The sequence below is a fragment of the Heterodontus francisci genome, chromosome 4 (genome assembly GCF_036365525.1).
Source record: "Heterodontus francisci isolate sHetFra1 chromosome 4, sHetFra1.hap1, whole genome shotgun sequence".
Classification (NCBI taxonomy): Eukaryota; Metazoa; Chordata; class Chondrichthyes; order Heterodontiformes; family Heterodontidae; genus Heterodontus; species Heterodontus francisci.
Genome location: NC_090374.1, coordinates 74,150,293 through 74,163,315, shown reverse-complemented (window position 1 = coordinate 74,163,315; position 13,023 = coordinate 74,150,293). Strand labels below are relative to the sequence as shown.

The 13,023-nt window shown below is 46.4% G+C and overlaps 2 protein-coding genes across 3 annotated transcripts in view; one reads left to right on the top strand and one right to left on the bottom strand.

The window, feature by feature from the left end:
• Positions 1 to 5,894, bottom strand: part of slf1 (SMC5-SMC6 complex localization factor 1) — a 107,637-nt gene extending 101,743 nt beyond the window's left edge. The window contains exon 1 of the mRNA XM_068029715.1: positions 5,499 to 5,894. The gene's annotated coding sequence lies outside the window, so the exon portion shown is untranslated. The remainder of the gene's footprint in view (positions 1 to 5,498) is intronic.
• A 77-nt stretch (positions 5,895 to 5,971) lies between these two features.
• kiaa0825 (KIAA0825 ortholog) overlaps positions 5,972 to 13,023 on the top strand; it is a 743,480-nt gene continuing 736,428 nt past the window's right edge. The window contains exon 1 of one of the 2 annotated variants that reach the window (XM_068029699.1): positions 5,972 to 6,052. The gene's annotated coding sequence lies outside the window, so the exon portion shown is untranslated. Of the gene's footprint in view, positions 6,053 to 7,161; positions 7,334 to 13,023 lie in introns of those variants that run through there. The other variant, XM_068029700.1, reaches the window with a different exon arrangement.

Here is a 13,023-nt window from a genome sequence, read left to right as displayed (position 1 = left end):
CGCATTTTCAAGTTGGCTGGCTGTAAATAATGGAGTGCCGCAAGGATCCGTGCTGTAGCCTCAGCTATTTACAATCTCTATTAATGATTTAGATGAAGAAACGGACAGTAATGTATCTAAGTTTGCTGAAAGCTCGTTGGACAGCAATTTGTCAGGAGGATACAAAGGGATGTAGACAGATTAAGTGATTAGGAACAAGGTGGCAGATAGAGTATGATGTGAGGTTATTCACTTTGGTAAAAAAAAATTCTGCTCTTCTATTTTTACAAGTGTGAAACTTCTAAATGTTGATGTTCAAAGAGACTTCAGTGTACTCGTACAAGGAACACAAAGTTAGCATGCAGGTACAGCAAGGTGATTAGGAAGGCAAATAGCATGTTGCCCTTTATTGCAAGGGGGCTCGAGTACAAGAATAAGGAAGTCTTGCTACAATTGTACAGGGCTTTGATGAGACCACACCTGGAGTACTGTGTGCAGTTTTGGTCTCCATATTTGAGGAAGGGTATACTTGCCTTGAAGGCAGCACAATAGAGGTTCACTAGATTGGTTCCGGAGATCAGATGAGCAGCTGAGTAAATTGGGCCTATACTCTCTGGATTTTAGAAGAATGAAAAGTGATCTATTGAGCCATACAAGATTCTGAAGGAGCTTGATGGGTAAATACTGAGAGGTTGTTTTCCTTGGCTGGGGAATCTAGAACATGGGGGCTCAGCCTCAGGATAAGGGGTCAATCATTTACCATTGAGATAAGGAGAAATTGCTTCACCGAGGATTGTGAACCTTTGGAACTGTCTACCCCAGAGGGTTGTGGATGTTCCATCATATAGAGTATTCTTTTGGGCCTCCTTATCTCGAGAGACAATGGATACGCGCCTGGAGGTGGTCAGTGGCTTGTAAAGCAGCGCCTGGAGTGGCTAGAAAGGCCAATTCTGGAGTGACAGGCTCTTCCACAGGTGCTGCAGAGAAATTTGTTTGTCGGGGCTGTTGCACAGTTGGCTTTCCCCTTGCGCCTCTGTCTTTTTTCCTGCCAACTACTAAGTCTCTTCGACTCGCCACAATTTAGCCCTGTCTTTATGGCTGCCCGCCAGCTCTGGCGAATGCTGGCAACTGACTCCCACGACTTGTGATCAATGTCACACGATTTCATGTCGCATTTGCAGACGTCTTTATAGCGGAGACATGGACGGCCGGTGGGTCTGATACCAGTGGCGAGCTCGCTGTACAATGTGTCTTTGGGGACCCTGCCATCTTCCATGCGGTTCACATGGCCAAGCCATCTCAAGCGCCGCTGACTCAGTAGTGTGTATAAGCTGGGGGTGTTGGCCGCTTCAAGGACTTCTGTGTTGGAGATATAGTCCTGCCACCTGATGCCAAGTATTCTCCGAAGGCAGCGAAGATGGAATGAATTGAGACGTCACTCTTGGCTGGCATACGTTGTCCAGGCCTCGCTGCCATAGAGCAAGGTACTGAGGACACAGGCCTGATACACTCGGACTTTTGTGTTCCGTGTCAGTGCGCCATTTTCCCACACTCTCTTGGCCAGTCTGGACATAGCAGTGGAAGCCTTACCCATGCGCTTGTTGATTTCTGCATCTACAGACAGGATACTGGTGATAGTTGAGCCTAGGTAGGTGAACTCTTGAACCACTTCCAGAGTGTGGTCGCCAATATTGATGGATGGAGCATTTCTGACGTCCTGCCCCATGATGTTCGTTTTCTTGAGGCTGATGGTTAGGCCAAATTCATTGCAGGCAGCCGCAAACCTGTCGATGAGACTCTGCAGGCACTCTTCAGTGTGAGATGTTAAAGCAGCATCATCAGCAAGGAAGGACAGCATTACCCCTGAAATAATCAAGAGTGCCAAGCCTGCTATACTCTCAGCACGACATGAACTGCTATGCCTGTGCTGGGACGAGGGAGCAGTACCCCAGGACATGCGCGATGCCAATATCATCACCCTCTATAAAAACAAAGGTGACCGCGTTGACTGCAACAATTACCGTGGAATCTCCCTGCTCAGCATAGTGGGGAAAGTCTTTGCTCGAGTCGCTCTGAACAGGCTCCAGAAGCTGGCCGAGCGCGTCTACCCTGAGGCACAGTGTGGCTTTCGTGCAGAGAGATCGACCATTGACATGCTGTTCTCCCTTCGTCAGATACAGGAGAAATGCCGTGAACAACAGATGCCCCTCTACATTGCTTTCATTGATCTCACCAAAGCCTTTGACCTCGTCAGCAGACGTGGTCTCTTCAGACTACTAGAAAAGATCGGATGTCCACCAAAGCTACTAAGTATCATCACCTCATTCCATGACAATATGAAAGGCACAATTCAACATGGTGGCTCCTCATCAGAGCCCTTTCCTATCCTGAATGGTGTGAAACAGGGCTGTGTTCTCGCACCCACACTTTTTGGGATTTTCTTCTCCCTGCTGCTTTCACATGCGTTCAAATCCTCTGAAGAAGGAATTTTCCTCCACACAAGATCAGGGGGCAGGTTGTTCAACCTTGCCCGTCTAAGAGCGAAGTCCAAAGTACGGAAAGTCCTCATCAGAGAACTCCTCTTTGCTGACGATGCTGCTTTATAGAGTATATACAGACTGAAATAGACAGATTTTTGGTCTCCCAGGGAATCAAGGGATGTGGGGAGCAGACAGGAAAATGGAGTGGAAGCAGATCAGCTATGATCATTCTGAATGGCTGAGCAGGCTCAGGGGGCTATATAGTCTACTCCTGCTTCTATTTGTGTTCTTATATAAAAGTCTAGAGGCAACAGAAACATGGATGAGGGTTTCAGCAGATGAGTTGTCACAGGGCAGTCAAGTGATGTTAAAGAGGTAGGAAAAAGCAGTCAGTATGGCACAGATATGTTCAGAAACTCATCACAGGATCAAATACATGAAGGCTGCAAACAAAGAACAGTACAGCACAAGAACAGGCAATCCGGCCCTCCAAGCCTGCACCGATCTTGATGCCTGCCGAAACTAACACCTTCTGCACTTCCGGGGCCCATATCCCTCTATTCCCTTCCTCTTCATATATTTGTCAAGATGTCTCTTAAACGTTGCTATCGTATCTGCTTCCACCACCTCCCCTGGCAGCAAGTTCCAGGCACTCACCACCCTCTGTGTAAAAAACCTGCCTCGCACATCCCCTCTAAACTTTGCCCCTCTCACCTTAAACCTATGTCCCCCAGTAACTGAATCTTACACCCTGGGAAAAGGCTTCTGACTATCCACTCTGTCCACGCCGCTTATAACTTTGTAAACCTCTATCATGTCGCCCCTCCACCTCAGTCGTCCCAGTGAAAACAATCCGAGTTTTTCCAACCTCTCCTCATAGCTAATGCTCTCCAGACCAGGCAACATCCTGGTAAACCTCCTCTGTACCCTCTCCAAAGCCTCCACGTCCTTCTGGTAGTGTGGCGACCAGAATTGCACGCAATATTCTAAGTGTGGCCTAACTAAGGTTCTGTACAGCTGCAACATGACTTGCCAATTTTTATACTCTATGCCCCGACCGATGAAGGTAAGCATGCCGTAGGCCTTCTTGACTACCTTATCCACCTGCGTTGCCACTTTCAGTGACCTGTGGACCTGTACGCCCAGATCTCTCTGCCTGTCAATACTCCTAAGGGTTCTGCCATTTACTGTATACGTCCCACCTGCATTAGACCTTCCAAAATGCATTACCTCACATTTGTCTGGATTAAACTCCATCTGCCAATTCTCCACCCAAGTCTCCAACCGATCTATATCCTGTTGTATCCTCTGACAATCCTCATCATTATCCGCAACTCCACCAACCTTTGTGTCGTCCGCAAACTTACTAATCAGACCAGCTACATTTTCCTCCAAATCATTTATATGTACTACAAACAGCAAAGGTCCCAGCACTGATCCCTGCGGAACACCACTAGTCACATCCCTCCATTCAGAAAAACACCCATCCACTGATACCCTCTGTATTCTTTGACCAAGCCAGTTCTGTATCCATCTTGCCAGCTCACCTCTGATCCCGTGTGACTTCACCTTTTGTACCAGTCTGCCATGCAGGACCTTGTCAAAGGCTTTACTAAAGTTCACATAGATAACATCCACTGCCCTTCCTTCATCAATCATCTTTGTCACTTCCTCAAAAAACTCAATCAAATTAGTGAGACACGACCTCCCCTTCACAAAACCATGCTCTCTCTCGCTAATAAGTTCGTTTGTTTCCAAATGGGAGTAAATCCTGTCCCGAAGAATCCTCTCTAATAATTTCCCTACCACTGACGTAAGGCTCACTGGCCTATAATTTCCTGGATTATCCTTGCTACCCTTCTTAAACAAAGGAACAACATTGGCTATTCGCCAGTCCTCTGGGACCTCACCTATAGCCAATGCGGATGCAAAGATTTCTGTCAAGGCCCCAGCAATTTCCTCCCTTGCCTCCCTCAGTATTCTAGGTTAGATCCCATCAGGCCCTGGGGACTTATCTACCTTAATGCTTTGCAAGACACCCAACACCTCCTCCTTTTTGATAATGAGATGACTATCTGCACTCCCTTCCCTAGGCTCATCATCCACCAAGTCCTTCTCTTTGGTGAATACTGATGCAAAGTACTCATTTAACACCTCGTCCATTTCCTCTGTCTCCACACATAGATTCCCATCTCTGGGTCACTGACCCGAAACGTTAACGCTGCTTCTCTTTTCACAGATGCGGCCAGACCTGCTGAGTGGTTCCAGCATTTCTTGTTTTTATTTCAGATTTCCAGCATCCACAGTATTTTGCTTTTATTATATTGATTCCCATCTCTGTCCTTGAGTGGGCCAACCCTTTCCCTGGTTATCCTCTTGCTCTTTATATACGTATAAAAAGCCTTGGGATTTTCCTTAATCCTGTTTGCCAATGACGTTTCATGACCCCTTTTAGCCCTCCTAACTCCTTGCTTAAGTTCCTTCCTACTGTCTTTATATTCAAGTGCTTCGTCTGTTCCTAGCCTTCCAGCCCTTACAAATGCTTCCTTTTTCTTTTTGACTAGGCTCACAATATCCCGCGTTATCCAAGGTTCCAGAAACTTGCCAAACTTATCCTTCTTCCTCACAGGAACATGCTGGTCCTGGATTCTAATCAGCTGACGTTTGAAAGACTCCCACATGTCAGATATTGATTTACCCTCAAACAGCCGCCCCCAATCTAAATTCTTCAGTTCCTTCCTAATATTGTTAAAATTAGCCTTCCCCCAATTTAGCACCTTCACCCGAGGACTACTCTTACCCTTCTCCACAAGTACCTTAAAACTTATGGAATTATGGTCTAGTTTAGACAGTGACAGTTGCCAGAGAGGGATGGTGTCGCTAGCTGGGGAACTTAGGACAAAAGAGAAAGCAAGTCCCTGCACGATCATTGGGTGGGGGGGGGGGCGGGGGATTTAGCAGATTATAGAAAATAAAAGCAAATTGTAAGCGAACAGCACATTTGCAGATGGAAATCTAAAAGCCTCTGGATAACATTACCTTTGCCTTTACAATGAACAGGAACAAACTATCCTCATGTTCACACCGTCCGTCCGCCAGTCAGACGGCTGACCGCCTCTCACCTGTGCAGGAATGGGGTTGCAGCATTGCCTGACGTGGATGAATTACTCGGCGCGTCATCAAACGACAAATGAGAACGCCAATCGACAGTTAATCTCCACACCCACCCCGACTCTCGCGCGCATATTTAAACTGGCTCCTCGCGCGCGCCAAATTTTCAACAACTTCTGATCATTTCTTCTGTTTTATGCGCTGGTAACAAAAAAAAATCCACACAGCGCAATCGGAACAGAAGGCGGATTTTTTAAACTGCAACTAAATTTAGGGTGCTAATATTAATTTGAGGTGTTTGTATTCTCCATGAAACTTGTTTTCGAAACTGATCATTCACACTTCCCCCCCCCCCCCCCTTGCTCCCAGAGTAGTACAGCCTGATCACGTGCTATCCGGGGTTCGGAGTGACGCTGACAGTGCGTCTCCGGGCGACGCGCGTTTGTAAACAGGCTGTGGAAGTTGTGCGACAGGAGTCCAAGGTAAGGCCAGGTAGTTGCATGCACGTCTTGCAGACTTAGGAGATCTCTGCCACCTTGTCTTTTTTCTTTTCTGTGTCGGTTTATAGTGTGTGGTTAATGAACCGCTTCAGGAGTTCCGCTATGCGATGCATGAGAAGTTGTACCATTGTGATGCTAGGGCTGTTGTTATATCTCCAAATAAGAATTTAGACCTGCGAATACAGCCTTTTGTTACTTCAAACAAAGCTAGATGATTTTTTTCAGCTGAGAAGTAATTCACTAATTTTTTGAGGGGAGACACTTCGTTACCAGACCTCACTTGATAGCATGTCAACGGAGCAAAGGAAAGATGTGTCTATCAATGTTTAATCGATCCTTTCGGTTTAGTGACCCAACAGTTATCATCAGTGTTACATTTGTTTTCAAGATAGTCTGATGTTGCTTTAGGCCATGATAGGTATGTGATTGAACATGGTAGAGCTAACTGAAACAAAGTACACAAAGTTGACGAATGAATTTTCTGTCGAAAATCAATCTATCGGCTGCTGCAACTCATCAATGTCCTTATTAAATCCAGATACGACTATCCCAATGCTGTCCTGTCCAGTCTCCCACTTTCAACCCTCGATAAATATGAGCTCATCCAAAACTCTGCTGCCCCTATTATAACTCGCACCAAGTTCTGTTCAACCATTATCCCCGTTATTGGTTCTCATTCTGGCAACATCAAGTTTTTAAAATTCTCATGCATGTGTTCAAATTTATTTATGGACTTGAACCTCCTTATCTGTTGTGACCTTCCCCGGGCCTACAACTCTCCAAAATCAATGCACTGTTCCAATTCTGGCTTCTTGTGCATTCCCAGTTTCCTTTGTTTCACCATTGTGGGCTATGCCTTAAGCTGCCAAAAGCTCTGGAATTCCTTTCCTAAAACTCTGCCCCTCACCCCTCCTTTTAAGTCACTTCTTAAAACCTACCTACAAAATTTGATACCACAGAATTGTTACAGCACAGAAAGAAGCTGTTCAGCCCATCGTGACTGCACCATCTCTCTGAATGAGCAATTCACTTGGTGCCATTCCACTGCCTTCTCCCTGTAACTCTGTGCATTTTTTCTTTTCATCTAACAGTCTAATTCCCTTTTGAATGCTTCAACTGAACCTGTCTCTGCCACCTTCTCGGGCAGTGCATTCCAGACCTCGACCACTCACTGCGTGAAAAAGTTTTTTCTTCATGTCAACTTGAATATTGTGTGCAGTTCTGGTCACCACGTGACAGAAAGATGTAATTGCACTAGAGAAGGTACAGATACGTTTTACGAGGATGTTGTATAAGACTTTGGTTCGGCCACATTACCAAAAGGATGTAGATTCTTTGGAGAGGGTGCAGAGGAGGTTCACCAGGATGTTGCCTGTTATGGAGGGCGCTAGCTATGAAGAGAGGTTGAGCAGATTAGGATTATTTTCATTAGAAAGACGGAGGTTGAGGGGGGACCTGATTGAGGTGTACAAAATCATGAGAGGTATAGACAGGGTGGATAGCAAGAAGCTTTTTCCCAGAGTGGGGGATTCAATTACTAGGGGTCACAAGTTCAAAGTGAGAGGGGAAAAGTTTAGGGGGGATATGCGTGGAAAGTTCTTTACACAGAGGGTGGTGGGTGCCTGGAATGCGTTGCCAGCGGAGGTGGTAGACGCGGGCACGATAGCGTCTTTTAAGATGTATCTAGACAGATACATGAATGGGCAGGAAGCAAAGCGATACAGACCCTTAGAAAATAGGCGACATGTTTAGATAGAGGATCTGGATCGACGCAGGCTTGGAGGGCCGAAGGGCCTGTTCCTGTGCTGTAATTTTCTTTGTTCTCTGTTCTTAGTTGCATTTTTCCAGTCCTAGGAACAATGAGGAAAGATTGGGTAGGCTGGGGTCCTTCTCCTTGCAACAGAGAAGGCTGAAGGGAGATCTGATTGAAATGGACAAAATTTTGAGGGGCAGGGATAGAGTGGAGGTGAAGGGCCTATTTACCTTGGCAGTGACTAGAGGGCATAGATTTAAAGTGATGTGTAGAAAGATTAGAGGGGAGATGATAAAAAAAACTTTCACTCAGAGGGTGTTGGGGGTCTGGAACTTGCTACCTGAAAGGGTAGTTGAGGCAGAAACCCTCAACTCATTCAAAAGGAGTCTGGATATGCACCTCAAGTGCTCTAATCTGGACCAGATGCTGGAAGGTGGGATAGAATGGGTGGATCGTTTTTCAGCCTGCAAAGAAATGATGGGCCAAGTGGCCTCTTTCTGTGCCGTAAAGTTTCTATGATTCTATGTCACTTTTGTTTCTTTCAACAATTACTTTAAATTTGTGCCCTCTCGTTCTTGATCCTTTCACGAGTGGGAACAGTTTCTCCCTATCTACTCTGTCCAGACCCCTCAAAGTTTTGAATACCTCTATCAAATCTCATCTTGTCCTTCTCTTCAAGGAAAACAGTCCCAACTTCTCCAATCTATATTCATAACTGAAGTTCCTAATCCCTGGAATCATTCTCGTGAATCTTTTCTGCGCCTTCTCCAAAACCTTCACATCCTTCCTAAGTGTGGCATCCGGAACTGAGTGCAGTACTCCAGCTGAGGCTGAACTGGTGTCTTCTGCAAGTTTAACATAACTTCCTTGCTCTTGTACTCTAGGCCCCTATTAATAAAGCCCAGGCTACTGTATGCTTTACTGTATGCACTCTCTCAACCTGTCCTGCCACATTCAGTGACATGCACATATACACCCAGGTTGCTCTGCTCCTGCACCCCTTTTTAGAATTGTATCCTTTATTTTATATAATATAAAAGCAAAATACTGTGCATGCTGGAAATCTGAAATAAAAACAAGAAATGCTGGAAATACTCAGCAGGTCTGGCAGCATCTGTAGAGAGAGAAGCGGTGTTAATGTTTCAGGTCAGTGACCCTTCAGAACTGGCAAATATTAGAAATGAGAAAGGTTACAAGCAAGTAAAGCGGGGGTGGGGGAGGAGATAACAAAGGAGAAGGTGTAGATAAGACAAGGTCACAATAGCTGACCAGATGGTCATGGAGTAAAGGCAAACAATATGTTAATGGTGTGTTGAAAGACAAAGCATTAGTATAGAGAGGGTGTTAATGGACTGAAGATTGAACAGCAGCAAGTACAAACATAGAACATTACAGCGCAGTACAGGCCCTTCAGCCCTCGATGTTGCGCCGACCTGTGAAACCATCTGACCGACACTATTCCATTTTCATCCATATGTCTATCCAATGACCACTTAAATGCCCTTAAAGTTGGCGAGTCTACTACTGTTGCAGGCAGGGTGTTCCACGCCCCTACTACTCTCTGTGTAAAGAAACTACCTCTGACATCTGTCCTAAATCTATCACCCCTCAACTTAAAGCTATGTCCCCTCGTGTTTGCCATCACCATCCGAGGAAAAAGGCTCTCACTATCCACCCTGTCCAACCCTCTGATTATCTTATATGTCTCTATTAAGTCACCTCTCCTCCTCCTTCTGTCCAACGAAAACAACCTCAAGTCCCTCAGCCTTTCCTCGTAAGACCTTCCCTCCATACCAGGCAACATCCTAGTAAATCTCCTCTGCACCTTTTCCAAAGCTTCCACATCCTTCCTATAATGCGGTGACCAGAACTGCACGCAATACTCCAGGTGCGGCTGCACCAGAGTTCTGTACAGTTGCAGCATGACCTCGTGGCTCCTAAACTCGATCCCCCTACTAATAAAAGCTAACACACCATATGCCTTCTTAACAGCTCTATTAACCTGGGTGGCAACTTTCAGGGATTTATGTACCTGGACACCAAGATCTCTCTGCTCATCTACACAACCAAGAATCTTCCCATTAGCCCAGTATTCTGCAATCCTGTTACTCCTTCCGAAGTGGATCACCTCACACTTTTCCGCATTAAACTCCATTTGCCATCTCTCAGCCCAGCTCTGCAGCCTATCTATGTCCGTCTGTAACCTACAACATCCTTCGGCACTATCCACAACTCCACCGACCTTCGTGTCATCTGCAAATTTACTAACCCACCCTTCTACACCCTCATCCAGGTCATTTATAAAAATGACAAACAGCAGTGGCCCCAAAACAGATCCTTGCAGTACACCACTAGAAACTATACTCCAGGATGAACATTTACCATCAACCACCGCCCTCTGTCTTCTTTCAGCTAGCCAATTTCTGATCCAAAGCACTAATTCACCTTCAATCCCATACTTCTGTATTTTCTGCAATAGCCTACCGTGGGGAACTTTATCAAACGCCTTACTGAAATCCATATAGACCACATCCACGGCTTTACCCTCATCCACCTGTTTGGTCACCTTGTCAAAAACCTCAATAAGGTTTGTGAGGCACGACCTACCCTTCACAGAACCGTGCTGACTATCTCTAATGAACTTATTCTTTTGAAGATGATTATAAATCCTATCTCTTCTAACCTTTTCTAACATTTTACCCACAACCGAAGTAAGACTCACAGGTCTATAATTACCAGGGCTGTCTCTACTCCCCTTCTTGAACAAGGGGACAACATTTGCTATCCTCCAGTCTTCCGGCACTATTCCTGTCGACAATGACGACATAAAGATCAAGGACAAAGGCTCTGCAATCTCCTCCCTGGCTTCCCAGAGAATCCTAGGATAAATCCCACCTGGCCCAGGGGACTTATCTATTTTCACACTTTCCAAAATTGCTAACACCTCCTCCTTGTGACCCTCAATCCCATCTAGCCTAGTAGTCTGTATCTCAGTATTCTCCTCGACAACATTTTCTTTCTCCACTGTAAATACTGACGAAAAATATTCATTTAACACTTCCCCTATCTCCTCCGATTCCACACACAACTTCCCACTACTATCCTTGATTGGCCCTAACCTATCTCTAGTCATTCTTTTATTCCTGATATACCTATGGAAAGCCTTAGGGTTTTCTTTGATCCTATCCGCCAATGACTTCTCGTGTCCTCTCCTTGCTCTTCTTATCTCTCCCTTTAGATCCTTCCTGGCAAGCTTGTAACTCTCAAGCGACCTAACTGAGCCTTCACGTCTCATCCTAACATAAGCCGCCTTCTTCCTCTTGACAAGCTCTTCAACTTCTTTAGTAAACCACGGCTCCCTCGCTCGACAACTTCCTCCCTGCCTGACAGGTACATACTTATCAAGGACACGCAGTAGCTGCTCCTTGAATAAGCTCCACATTTCGATTGTGCCCATCCCCTGCAGTTTCCTTCCCCATCCTACGCATCCTAAATCTTGCCTAATCGCATCATAATTTCCTTTCCCCCAGCTATAATTCTTGCCCTGCTGTATATGCCTGTCCTTGCCCAGCGCTAAGGTAAACCTAGCCGAATTGTGATCACTATCACCAAAGTGCTCACCAACTTCTAAATCTAACACCTGGCCGGGTTCATTACCCAGTACCAAATCCAATGTGGCATCGCCCCTGGTTGGCCTGTCTACATACTGTGTCAGAAAACCCTCCTGCACACACTGGACAAAAACAGACCCATCTAAAGTACTCGAACTATAGTATTTCCAGTCAATATTTGGAAAGTTAAAGTCCCCCATAACCACTGCCCTGTTACTCTCGCTCCTGTCAAGAATCATCTTTGCTATCCTTTCCTCTACATCTCTGGAACTATTTGGAGGTCTATAGAAAACTCCCAACAGGGTGACCTCTCATCTCCTATTTCTAACCTCGGCCCAGACTACCTCAGTAGACGAGTCCTCAAATGTCCTTTCTGCCGCTGTAATACTTTCCTTGATTAACAATGCCACACCCCCCCCCCCCCCCCCTCTTTTACCATCTTCTCTGTTCTTAGTGAAACATCTAAATCCCGGAACCCGCAACATCCATTCCTGTCCCTGCTCTACCCATGTCTCTGAAATGGCCACAACATCGAGATCCCAGGTACCAACCCATGCTGCAAGCTCACCCACCTTATTGCGGATGCTCCTGGCGTTGAAGTAGACACATTTTAAACCAAGCTCTTGCTTGCCAGTGCCCTCTTGTGTCCTTATAACCTTATCCCTGACCTCACTACTCTCAACATCCTGCACACTGGAACTACAATTTAGGTTCCCATCCCCCTGCTGAATTAGTTTAAACCCCCCCGAAGAGCACTAGCAAATCTCCCCCCCAGGATATTGGTACCCCTCTGGTTCAGGTGAAGACCATCCTGTTTGTAGAGGTCCCACCTACCCCAGAAAGAGCCCCAATTATCCAGGAAACCAAAACCCTCCCTCCTACACCATCCCTGCAGCCACGTGTTCAACTCCTCTCTCTCTCTCTCTCTCTGTTCCTCACTTCACTAGCACGTGGCACGGGCAACAACCCAGAGATAACAACTCTGTTTGTTCTCGCTCTCAGCTTCCACCCTAGCTCCCTGAATTTCCGCCTTAAATCCCCATCTGTCTTCCTACCTATGTCGTTGGTGCCTATGTGTACCACGACTTGGGGCTGCTCCCCCTCCCCCTTGAGGATCCCAAAAACACGATCCGAGACATCACGTACCCTGGCACCTGGGAGGCAACACAACAACCGTGAGTCTCTCTCGTTCCCACAAAACCTCCTATCTGTTCCCCTAACTTTGGAGTCCCCAATGACTAATGATCTGCTCCTCTTACCCCTTCCCTTCTGAGCAACAGGGACAGACTCTGCGCCAGAGACCTGTATCCCATTGCCTACTCCTGGTAAGTCGTCTCCCCCAACAGTATCCAAAACGGTATACCTGTTGAGGGTAACGGCCACAGGGGATCCCTGCACTGACTGCTGGTTCCCTCTCCTTCCCCTGACGGTAACCCATCCAACTTCTTCTTTTACCTGAGGTGTGACTGCCTCCCGATAACTCCTCTCAATAATCCCCTCCGCCTCCCGAATGATCCGAAGTTCCTCCAGCTCCAGTTCCCTAACGCGGTCCTCGAGGAGCTGGAGCTGGGTGCACTTCCCGCAGATGC